This window comes from Pristiophorus japonicus, chromosome 3 (genome assembly GCF_044704955.1).
Source record: "Pristiophorus japonicus isolate sPriJap1 chromosome 3, sPriJap1.hap1, whole genome shotgun sequence".
Taxonomy (NCBI): Eukaryota; Metazoa; Chordata; class Chondrichthyes; family Pristiophoridae; genus Pristiophorus; species Pristiophorus japonicus.
In genome coordinates this window covers 195,163,608-195,176,405 of record NC_091979.1, presented here as the reverse complement: position 1 = coordinate 195,176,405, position 12,798 = coordinate 195,163,608, and the positions used below count along the sequence as shown (strand labels likewise).

Sequence of the window (12,798 nt, the reverse complement as noted above, 5' to 3'; positions counted from 1 at the left end):
ACTCTAATGGCCCATGTTTACTTTAACTAATCTCTTCCTATTTACATATCTATAGAAACATTTACAATCTGTTTTTATGTCTCTCGCTAATTTACTCTCATTCTTTTTTCCCTTTCATTACCAATTTCTTGGTTCTCCTTTGCTGAATTCTAAAATCCTCCAAATCTGCAGGCTTACTATTTTTGGCAATATTATAAGCCAATATCCTTTGATCTAATACTATCTTTAACTTCTCCTCTTAGCCAGGTTGGACCACTTTCCCTTATGCTGTAAAGGAATGTATATTTGTTGTAAATTATGTATTAATTCTTTAAATGCTAGCCATTGCTTTTCTGCCGTCATACCTTTTAATGTAGCTTCAGTCTACCTGCGCCAACTCGCCCCCCCCATACTTATGCGGTTTACTTTGTTTAGATGCAAGACCCTATTTTTGGACTTGACTAAATCACTTTCAAACTCAGTATAAAATTCTATCATATTATGGTCACTCTTCTCTAAAGGCCCCTTTACTACAAGGTTATTAATTAACCCTTTCCCATTACACAATACCAAATCTAAAATAGCCTGTTCCCTAGTAGGTTCCTCAACATACTGATCTAGAAAACTATCTTGTTTAAATTCCATGAACCATATTGCAAATGTGGTTTTCCCAGTCTATATGTAGATTAAAGCCCCTCAAGATTACTGTATTACCCTTGTTACATGCACCTCTGATTTCCTGATTTATACTCTGTCCTACATTACAGCTACCAGTTGGGGGCCTATAAACAACTCCCACCAACGTTTTCTGCCCCTTGCTGTTTCTTAGCATGGAAAGTCAAGAAGTAGAATCAGTTTGGGTGGAGCTAAGATCCTTTCTCTCTACTGTCTTTATCCCCTCCACCTTTTTCATTTTGCCTATCTCTTCTAAAAGTTAAGTATCCTGGAATATTTAGTTCCCAACCTTGGTCACTTTGCAACCACGTCTCCTTAATGGCTAAATAAATCAAACCTATTAATTTCTATCTGCGCTATTAATTCATCTATTTTGTTGCGAATGCTTTGTGCATTCAGATATAGGGCTAGATTTTACACTTTTGTGCAAATTGCCCAAAAATGGGCGTTATTTCCGGTGTGGGCGGTAAAAATGGGTTTTCAGATTGCCGGCTTGTCGTCCATTCTCAAAGCCCCTAGTCTCCATTTTTGAAATTGGGTATTATCGCGAGCGATACGAAATGGGCGGTAGCGTTAAATCTCTGACCTTCTGCCGTAAAGTGTCGCCGTCCTTAGCAACAGCATGGCAACACTCGATTCCCGCAATTCAGGAGGTCAAGGGTCATCATGACATGCGCAGAAGAGAAGACAGAGAGGGAGTGAAGGCATGTGTGGGTGTGGTGTGGCTGCTTTGGGAGGAAGGAGGGAGAGTTTGGAGAAAATTGGGGGGAAAAAAATTAGCTGTTACCAATCAGATATTTGCCCGAATTTGGTACCTATAATGGAGGGAGAGGAGGAGGCGACACAGCACGCTGTGGAGACTAACGCTGGCGAGAGCACTGAGCACATTGCAGGGCGCAAAAGAGCGAGGAGGTTCTCGGATGAGGCAAATGCCTCTCTCCTGCAGGAGATCGAGTTACGCTGGGGTGATTTGACCCAGGGAGGGCTTGGGAAGCCCACCCAAAGGCCTACCAGAAGATATGGGCCGAGATAGCAGAGGTGGTCTCGTCGGCGACGAACGACGAGCGTGAGGGCAACCAATGCCACAAACGATGGAACGACCTTATCGGATCCGCAAGAGTAAGTATTACATCTATTTACATGTACTTATGTATTTATATAAATTGATTTGTAAGAGTCATAAGCGACTATCATCAGATGTGAAGTCTTTCACTTTTACCGGGAATGTTGTACGCAAAGCCTGCGGTCACGGTGTATGTCTTTAGGTAAAGAATGATAATTATCATAATAATCATGACTACATCTGTGTTGTATCAGTCTCTGTGACAGCACCTAGCAATGACATCACACAATGATCTCATGCCATGTCGTCCTGTTACCTTTTGCAGAAGAAGCTATCGAAGATGAGGTCCGTGCAGGTGGGGGCCACCAGTTACCAGCGACATCAATGACATGGAGAAACAGGTGCTCACACTCGTGGGGAAGCACCCCAGGACGGCTACGCACGGAGATGCAGACCCTGAAATGCTGCCAGGTGAGTAAAGTTTACACCACTGCGTGATGTAAAGTCAATAGATGTCACATCCACTCATATCTGAACAATAATATATGATAGATGATTTCTAAAATTGTCCTATAAATAATGCTGGCCAATTGAAAATCATTGCAATGCAGAATGTGTTGATGGTCATGAAATGTGATGTCTGTGATTATTTTAATAGTGGTGGTGCTTTTGTCGTGCACATGCTTTGCGTAGCGCTGGAATCACTTTGTGACCCTAGCACCCGCTTCTCCTCTCATAACCTCATTTGTGTTTTTCAGATCAGCCAGCAGCACGGCCCCAGGCAAGACGACAGAGACCAGAAGGTGGGGCCGCAAGGCAGTACTCGCCAGACGATGCTACATCTGGTGCTGAGGAGGTCCGATTCTCACCCGTCAATCCGCTGGGTCTGTTCTCTATGGATGAGAGCGCGGACTTCGAGGAACCTGCATTGCCAGGCCCCAGAAGGCATTCCACGCCAAGGCCATCTAGTGCTCCTCCCACCATTCCCGCCTCCACTCTGGAAGTACCGGGCTCAAGCATCCCACTTGTCCCCAGGACGGCGCCGACCCTGCGGAGGTTTCGTGGGTGTGACAGGTCTGGTCCATGAGCGCCACATGAGTTGTCCAAGAGGTCACACTGGTGACCAGATCCTCGAAGCATTGGGGGACATATCCTGACAGCTGGCCACCATGACTGAGTACATTCTGCGGATAGCGGAGGCCCTGGAGGCGAGAACCAGGAACACTGCTGGCACAGGCCTCCCAGTGGTCCTGGAGCGCGGCACTCCACCCCTAGGTTCCACACCACCCGTGCCAACAACACGAGAGGCAGGACCAAGATCCTGCTTCTGGATCCAAGAATGTTCCCACCTCTGCACCCCCCATTCCTGTACCCGTGCAACCACTGCCTCTGCCTTCATCCCCCCCAATCTTTGGCCAGGCGGTATGGAGCGAGGAGGGGAAGGGGTAGAGGTGGGGAGAAGAAGGGGAGGGGGGCAGGAAAGTGAGGTGCATGTCCGCAGGTGATGGCTGTGTTATATCTCCATCTGGGTGTATGCAATTTGTTGTAATGTGTGGGGGGAAGGGGCCACCCTCCTGCTTTGCATTTGTATTCTGTGTTGCTGGACATGTTGACCATTTGATGTCAATGGTCGAAAAAATGGGGTGGGGGTGGGGTGTTTTTGCCCGTGATACTTATGATTTCAGACCAATGGTCGTATAAAATGTTTTTTATTCAACATAACCTTGTTGCGCATTGTCTCAGATAGCTGGACTGTTACACACTGGTGATTCCTTAACATGAAAGGGTTAAATAAAACTTAACTTGAATTAACTTAAACTTTAACTGGCACCAAGGTGATGCCCACCATTGATGTCTGAGCTGCACACACACAGCAGTGTGTCAGCATTGTCAATCACAGCAACGTTCTTTCAGGCAAATCGTTCAGTTTTGAGCTCCTGACTGAAGAGTCTTGCAGCGATGTAGCCACCACGGGCCCTTTCGTGTGGTCTGGAGGGTGGCGTGGGCATTGTTGCATAGCCAGCCTGATTGTCTGGCCCTAGCTCAGCGTTCAGCCCCTCGTCCTCTTCTTCCTCTCTCTCCTGAGGTGGACCATCAGACCCTTCTGGCAATTCTTGTCCCCTCCTGATAGCCAGGTTGAGCAGCATGGAGCACACGACCACAAATTTAGCTACTTGCTCAGGCTTGTATTGTAGCTCCCCTCCTGAGTGGTCCAGACATCTAAAGCGCTGCTTAAGCACAGTTATTGTTTTCTGGATCACATTGCGTGTGTCTCTGTGGCTCTGGTTGTATCGCTTCTCGACCTCGGTGTGGGTGTCACGCAGGGGGGTCAGAGGAGAGGCGGGAGTTCGAGGTGTGTGGAGAGGCCTATAAAGGCCCAACGGCAGCGGGAAGCAGAGGAGAGGCGGGAGTTCGAGGTGCGTGGAGAGGCCTATAAAGGCCCAGCTGGTGCAGCTGCAGCGGGGAAAGAAGGCAAAAAAGAAGTAGGAAGAAATCGAAAGGTGACCTCACAGCCAAGGGGATAAGTGATTGGCTGGTGATTGGTAAGTGTTTTTTTCTTTTTTTTCTGTATCAGTAAGTAACATTTAGCATTGTTGTTGCCAAATTAAGTTTATCTAAGGTTAAGTCATGGCAGGACAGCTAGGACACGTGTACTATGTGGGAAGTCAGGGACTCTTCCGGTGTCCCCGACGACTATGTGTGCGGGAAGTGCATCCGCATCCAGCTCCTGACGGACCGCATTGCGGCACTGGAGCTGCGGGTGGATTCACTCTGGAGCATGCACAATGCTGAGAATGACGTGAATAGCACGTTTAGCGAGTTGGTCTCACCGCAGGTAAAGGGTACACAGCCAGATAGGGAATGGGTGACTAACAGGAAGAGCAGTGCAAGGAAGGTAGTGCAGGGTTCCCCTGGATCAGTTCCTATCGAATGGAGGGTAGCCAATGTAACCCCACTTTTTAAAAAAGGAGGGAGAGAGAAAACAGGGAATTATAGACCGGTCAGCCTGACATTGGTAGTGGGTAAGATGATGGAATCAATTATTAAGGATGTCATAGCAGTGCATTTGGAAAGAGGTGACATGATAGGTCCAAGTCAGCATGGATTTGTGAAAGGGAAATCATGCTTGACAAATCTTCTGGAATTTTTTTGAGGATGTTTCCAGTAGAGTGGACAAGGGAGAACCAGTTGATGTGGTATATTTGGACTTTCAGAAGGCTTTCGACAAGGTCCCACACAAGAGATTAATGTGCAAAGTTAAAGCACATGGGATTGGGGGTAGTGTGCTGACATGGATTGAGAACTGGTTGTCAGACAGGAAGCAAAGAGTAGGAGTAAATGGGGACTTTTCAGAATGGCAGGCAGTGACTAGTGGGGTACCGCAAGGTTCTGTGCTGGGGCCCCAGCTGTTTACACTGTACATTAATGATTTAGACGAGGGGATTAAATGTAGTATCTGCAAATTTGCGGATGACACTAAGTTGGGTGGCAGTGTGAGCTGCGAGGAGGATGCTATGAGGCTGCAGAGCGACTTGGATAGGTTAGGTGAGTGGGCAAATGCATGGCAGATGAAGTATAATGTGGATAAATGTGAGGTTATCCACTTTGGTGGTAAAAACAGAGAAACAGACTATTATCTGAATGGTAACAGATTAGGAAAAGGGGAGGTGCAAAGAGACCTGGGTGTCATGGTACATCAGTCATTGAAGGTTGGCATGCAGGTACAGCAGGCTGTTAAGAAAGCAAATGGCATGTTGGCCTTCATAGCGAGGGGATTTGAGTACAGGGTCAGGGAGGTGTTGCTACAGTTGTACAGGGCCTTGGTGAGGCCACACCTGGAGTATTGTGTACAGTTTTGGTCTCCTAACCTGAGGAAGGACATTCTTGCTATTGAGGGAGTGCAGCGAAGGTTCACCAGACTGATTCCCGGGATGGCGGGACTGACCTATCAAGAAAGACTGGATCAACTGGGCTTTTATTCACTGGAGTTCAGAAGAATGAGAGGGGACCTCATAGAAACGTTTAAAATTCTGATGGGGTTAGACAGGTTAGATGCAGGAAGAATGTTCCCAATGTTGGGGAAGTCCAGAACCAGGGGACACAGTCTAAGGATAAGGGGTAAGCCATTTAGGACCGAGATGAGGAGGAATTTCTTCACCCAGAGAGTGGTGAACCTGTGGAATTCTCTACCACAGAAAGTTGTTGAGGCCAGTTCACTGAATATATTCAAAAAGGAGTTAGATGAAGTCCTTACTACTAGGGGAATCAAGGGGTATGGTGAGAAAGCAGGAATGGGGTACTGAAGTTGCATGTTCAGCCATGAACTCATTGAATGGCGGTGCAGGCTAGAAGGGCCGAATGGCCTACTCCTGCACCTATTTTCTATGTTTCTATAAGTGTGCTATACCTATTTTCTATGTTTCTATGTTAAAACAGATACACCGCTTTGGGTTCTGTTGAGGGGGATGACTCATCGGGAAGGCAGCAGCAGCCAAGTTCATGGCACCGTGGATGGCTCTGCTGCACAGGAGGGCAGGAAAAAGAGTGGGAGAGCTATAGTGATAGGGGATTCGATTGTAAGGGTAATAGATAGGCGTTTCTGCGGCCGCAACTGAGACTCCAAGATGATATGTTGCCTCTCTGGTGCAAGGGTCAAGGATGTCTCGGAGTGGGTGCAGGACATTCTGAAAAGGGAGGGTGAACAGCCAATTGTCGTGGTGCACATAGGTACCAACGATATAGGTAAAAAACGGGATGAGGTCCTACGAGACGAATATAGGGAGCTAGGAGCTAAATTTAAAAAGTAGGACCTCAAAGTAGTAATCTCAGGATTGCTACCAGTGTCACGCACTAGTCAGAGTAGGACTCGCAGGATAGCCATATGAATACGTGGCTTGAGGAGTGGTGCAAAAAGGAGGGATTCAAATTCCTGGGACATTGGAATCGGTTCTGGGGGAGGTGGGACCAGTACAAACTGGATGGTCTGCACCTGGGCAGGACCGAAACCAATGTCCTAGGGGGAGTGTTTGCTAATGCTGTTGGGGAGGAGTTAAACTAATGTGGCAGGGGGATGGGAGCCTATGCAGGGAGGCAGGGAAATAAAATGGAGGCAGAAGCAAAAGATAGAAAGGAGAATAGTAAAAGTGGAGGGCAGAGAAACCCAAGGCAAAAAACAAAAAGGGCCACATTACAGCAAAATTCTAAAGGGACAAGGTGTGTTAAAAAGACAAGCCTGAAGGCTCTGTGCCTCAATGCGAGGAGTATTTGGAATAAGGTGGACGAATTAACTGCGCAGACAACAGCTAACTGACATGATGTAATTGGCATCACGGAGACATGGTTCCAGGGTGACCAAGGCTGGGAACTCAACATCCAGGGGTATTCAACATTTAGGAAGGATGGGCAGAGAGGAAAAGGAGACGGGGTGGCGTTGCTGGTTAAAGAGGAAATTAATGCAATAGTAAGGAGGGACATTAGCCTGGATGATGTGGAATCGGTATGGATGGAGCTGCGGAATACCAAAGGGCAGAAAATGCTAGTGGGAGTTGTGTAAAGACCAACAAACTGTAGTAGTGAGGTTGGGGACAGCATCAAACAAGAAATGAGGGATGTGTTCAATAAAGGTACAGCAGTTATCATGGGCGACTTTAATCTACATATCAATTGGGCTAACGGTGAAGGACGATTTCCTGGAATGTGTTAGGGATAGCTTTCTCGACCAATATGTCGAGGAACCAACTAGAGAGCTGGCCATCCTAGACTGGGTGATGTGTAATGAGAAAGGACTAATTATCAATCTTATTGTGCGAGGCCCCTTGGGGAAGAGTGACCATAATATGGTAGAATTCTTTATTAAGATGGAGAGTGACACAGTTAATTCGGAAACTAGGGTCCTGAACTTAAGGAAAGGTAACTTCGATGGTATGAGGCGTGAATTGGCTAGAATAGACTGGCAAAAGATATTTAAACGGTTGACGGTGGATAAGCAATGACAAACATTTAAAGATCACATGGATGAACTTCAGAAATTGTACATCCCTGTCTGGAGTAAAAATAAAACTGGGAAGGTGGCTCAACCGTGGTTAACAAGGGAAATTAAGGAAAGTGTTAAAACCAAGGAAGAGGCATATAAATTGGCAAGAAAAAGTAACAAACCTGAGGTTGGCAGAAATTTAGGATTCAACAGAGCAGGACGATGGGTTTAATTAAGAGGGGGGAAATAGAGTTCGAGAGGAAGCTTGCAGGGAACATAAAAACTGACTGCAAAAGCTTCTATAAATATGTGAAGAGAAATAGATTAGTGAAGACAAATGTAAGTCCCTTGCAGTCGGATTCAGGTGAATTTATAATGGGGAACAAAGAAATGGCAGACCAATTGAACAAATACTTCGGTTCTGTCTTCACGAAGGAAGACACAAATAACCTTCCAAATGTACTAGGGGACAGTGGGTCTAGTGAGAAGGAGGAACTGAAGGATATCCTTATTCGGTGGGAAATTGTGTTAGGGAAATTGATGGGATTGAAGGCCGATAAATCCCCGGGGTCCGATAGTCTGCATCCCAGAGTACTTAAGGGAGTGGCCCTCGAAAATAGTTGATGCATTGGTGATCATTTTCCAACAGTCGATCGACTCTGGATCAGTTCCTATGGACTGGAGAATAGCTAATGTAACACCACTTTTTAAAAAAGGAGGGAGAGAGAAAACAGATAATTATAGACCGGTTAGCCTGCCATCAGTAGTGGGGAAAATGTTGGAATCAATCATTAAGGATGAAATAGCAGCACATTTGGAAAGCAGTGACAGGATCGCTGCAAGTCAGCATGGATTTATGAAAGGGAAATCATGCTTGACAAATCTTCTGGAATTTTTTGCGGATGTAACTAGCAAAGTGGACAAGGGAGAACCGGTGGATGTGGTGTATCTGGACTTTCAAAAGGCTTTTGACAAGGTCCCACACAAGAGTTTGGTGTGCAAAATCAAAGCACATGGTATTGGGGGTCATGTACTGACGTGGATAGAGAACTGGTTGGCAGACAGGAAGCAGAGAATCGGGATAAACGGGTCCCTTTCAGAATGGCAGGCAGTGACTAGTGGAGTGTCGCAGGGATCAGTGCTGGGACCCCAGCTCTTTACAATATACATTAACGATTTGGATGAAGGAATTGAGTGTAATATCTCCAAGTTTGCAGATGACACTAAACTGGGTGGCGGTGTGAGCTGTGAGGAGGACGATAAGAGGCTGCAGGGTGACCTGGACAGGTTAGGTGAGTGGGCAAATGCATGGCAGATGCAGTATAATGTGGAGAAATGTGAGGTTATCCATTTTGGGGACAAAAACACGAAGACAGAATATTATCTGAATGGCGGCAGATTAGGAAAAGGGTAGGTGCAACGAGACTTGGGTGTCATGGTTCATCAGTCATTGAAGGTTGGCATTCAGGTACAGCAGGCGGTGAAGAAGGCAAATGGTATATTGGCCTTCATAGCTGGGGATTTGAGTATAGGAGCAGGGAGGTCTTACTGCAGTTGTACAAGGCCTTGGTGAAGCCTCACCTGGAATATTATGTTCAGTTTTGGTGTCCTAATCTGAGGAATGACGTTCTCGCTATTAAGGGAATGCAGCGAAGGTTCACCAGACTAATTCCGGGGATGGCTGGACTGCCATATGAGGAGAGACTGGATCAACTGGGCCTTTATTCACACGAGTTTAGAAGGATGAGAGGGGATCTCATAGAAACGTATAAGATTCTGACGGGACTGGACAGGTTAGATGCGGGACGAATGTTCCTGACGTTGGGGAAGTCCAGAACGAGGGGACATAGTCTTAGGATAAGGGGTAGGCCATTTAGGAATGAGATGAGGAGAAACTTCTTCACTCAGAGTTGTTAATCTGTGGAATTTCCCTGCCGCAGGGAGTTGTTGATGCCAGTTCATTGGATATATTCAAGAGGGAGTTAGATATGGCCCTTACGGCTAAGGGGATCAAGGGGTATGGAGAGAAAGCAGGAAAGGGGTACTGAGGGAATGATCAGCCATGATCTTATTGAATGGCGGTGCAGGCTCGAGGGGCTGAATGGCCTACTCCTGCACCTATTTTCTATGTTTCTGTCATCAGCCAGGTGGCTAGGCCATATAGGTTGTCACCACGCATCCAGCATTATCCTTGATGTCAGAGACAGCGCTCTCACGCAGGATATGAGCCTCATCGAAGCTGCCCAGACATTTGGCATTCGCTGCCCAGACATTTGGCATTCACTGCCATTATTATCTGGTTGTGGTCGACAACTAGTTGGACCTTCAGAGAGTGAAATCCTTTTCTGTTACGAAAAAGCTCTGAGTTCTGAGAAGGTGCCCGCATGGTGATGTGAGTGCACTGTATTGCTCCCTGCACCCTGGGGAATTTAGTAATGCAGAAGAATGCTCCAGCCCTGTCAGTCTGAGCCTCCCTGGTCATGGGGAAGCTGATAAAGTCCATCCTACGCGCGTACAGGGCCTTCGTGACCTGTCTAATGCAGCGATGTGTGGCATGGTGAGACAGAGAGGAAATCTCGACCACGGAGGCCCGAAAGGAACCTGATCGCATAGAAAGACAGTGCCGCGGTGACTTTGACCTCAACCGACAGTGATGTCCTAATGGCAGGCTGCATATGTAGTCTGATGAGCTCACATATTTCATTGATCACCACCTTGTGGAAGCGCAGTCTCCGAAGGCAGGTGTGCCCAGACACGTCGAGGTAAGACCTCGTCTCCCTGTATGTGCGGGGTGTGTATGGTCTGGACGACCACCTCATTCTGGCATGTCTTACATTGGACACATAATGATATGCATTAGACGCTGTGCCATTTGCACTCTACAGCATCTGCGTATTAATTGATGAAGGCTGAGAAATGGCTGGCCCCATTCCAATGAAAGTATAATACCGATTGATCAGAAGCAATAATTTCCACACTAAGACACCTACAGTAAAACCCAATTGTCCAGAGTCTGAAAAGATGTCTGTTGAGATGGTCGCTTCACCTGAGAAGAACTCCAGAGCCAATCCAAACTCCCCTGAAGTTGAAACAGCCTTCTCAATGAAGCGACCTGCGATTTGATAAATGGCGCCCACACAGCTGTGATTTGTTCAGAACAGTACCACTTTTTCAGAGTGGTGTTTTGGGCGAGCGATATTGTGGGCGAGATGTGTGCGAGGTGGTGAAAGTGACGCTGGGCGATCTCCTGGGCATTAGTTTTGGCAAATATGATCTTTACGACAAAATAAAGTGGGCGGTCGGTATTATTGAATCTCGCCGTTAATTACATGCGGAAAGTAACGCTGGGCGATATTATGGGCGTTGGTTTTGCCTATTCTGATTGTTCCGCCCAAAAAAAAGTGGGCGAGCGATATTTTTTCCCCGGCGTTATTTACATGGCGAAAGTAACGCTCGCCAATAAGAGTCCGAAAAATGCCCGTCAATTTCTATTTTGTGGCTAAATGGGCAATATCTGGCCGTTATACCTCATTTCAGCGGTAAAATGGACGTTAAGTGGGTGTTATGCATGCAAAAATAATGGAAAATCTAGCCCATAGTGCCTTTAGCTTTGACTTTTTTCTTTTATCTCTGATGTCACTGATGTCCTATTACCTTTGTTACTCTCTCTGTCCCTCCCAATGGAACAGCTCCCTCTTTCCCTAGTACTCGTACCAGTGTCCCATGAAGCGAAACCTCTGCCTCCCACACCACTCTTAGCCACGCATTTAACCTTCTAATCTGCTTATCCTTATGCCAATTGGCGCGTGGCTCAGATAACAATCCAGAGATTATTATCTTTGAGGTTCTGCTTTTTACTTTGGGCCCTAACTTCTCAAACTCTCTCAGCAGAACCTCATTCCTAGTTCTTCCTATGTCGTTGGTTCTTACATGAACCACGACAACTGGATCCTCCCCTTTCCACTCTAAGTTCTTCTCCAGTTGCGAGGAGATAATCTTAACCCTGGTACCAGGCAGGCAACACAGTCTTCAGTACTCCCTGCTGCGGCTGCAGAGAACAGTATCCCCGACTATACTGTCGTCTACTACTACCGCATTTCTTTTTACTCCCCCCACTTGACTGGCCTCCTTTATCACGGTGCCCATCCTCCCTGCAGCCCTTGTTCTCATCCATACAGATAGCAAGTGCCTCCTACCTGTTGCACAAGGTCAAGGGCTGAGGCTCCTCCATCATTATATTCTGCGTCCCCATACCTTCCTGACTCTCAGTCACATCCTCCTGTCCCTGACGATTGACTAAGTCTAAAGGGGTGTGACTGCCTCCTGGAACAAAGTGTCCAGGTAACTCTCCCCTTCCCTGATGCATCGCAATGTCTGCAACTCAGACTCCCAACTCAACAACTCTGAGCAGAAGTTCCTTCAGCTGCATGCACTTACTGCAGATCTGGTTGCTCAGGATCTCGTTGGTCTCCACCAACTCCCACACGCTGCAGTTATGGCACACCATCTGCACTGCCATCTCTATTCAGCCTTATTTTATTTATATAATTCATTAGTTTTTATTCAAATGATTATTTTGTTATAATTTTTAGTTTTACTTAGTTAATTTAGTTTGTTATTAATTCAATAAAGTTATAATCAATACTCTCCCAGTTCTGAATGTAATCCACTTACCTAACCTAGAGATCAAAAGAGCTGTGATACTCACCAACAAATCACCTACCTGCTGTCCTGTGACATCACTCCTTGTTTTTTTTATTTTAAGCCACCGCTCCCATTCAGGTCTGCTGTGTCCTGGGTCTTCTCACCTGCTCTTTATGTTGTTGCCGCCGCTCCCGCTCAGGTCTGTAATGCGGGAAACGTGGCAGCCAATTTGCACACAGCAAAGTCCCGCTAACAGCAATGTGATGATGCCCAAATAATCTGCTTTAGTGATGTTGGTTGGGGAATAAATATTGGCCAGGACACCAGGGAAGAGAGCCTCTGCTCTTCTTCGAGCCTCATGATTTTAAAGTGCTACTGACTTTGTTACCGTAAACCTCATTGGTTGCTGCACTGGAACTTGTGCACCTCATGCCTTAACCTGACTTGCAGTCTCAATCTCATG

The 12,798-nt window shown here is 46.6% G+C and overlaps 1 protein-coding gene across 3 annotated transcripts in view; it reads left to right on the top strand.

The window, feature by feature from the left end:
• Positions 1 to 12,798, top strand: part of usp40 (ubiquitin specific peptidase 40) — a 227,813-nt gene that overhangs the window by 208,999 nt on the left and 6,016 nt on the right. The window lies entirely within an intron of this gene.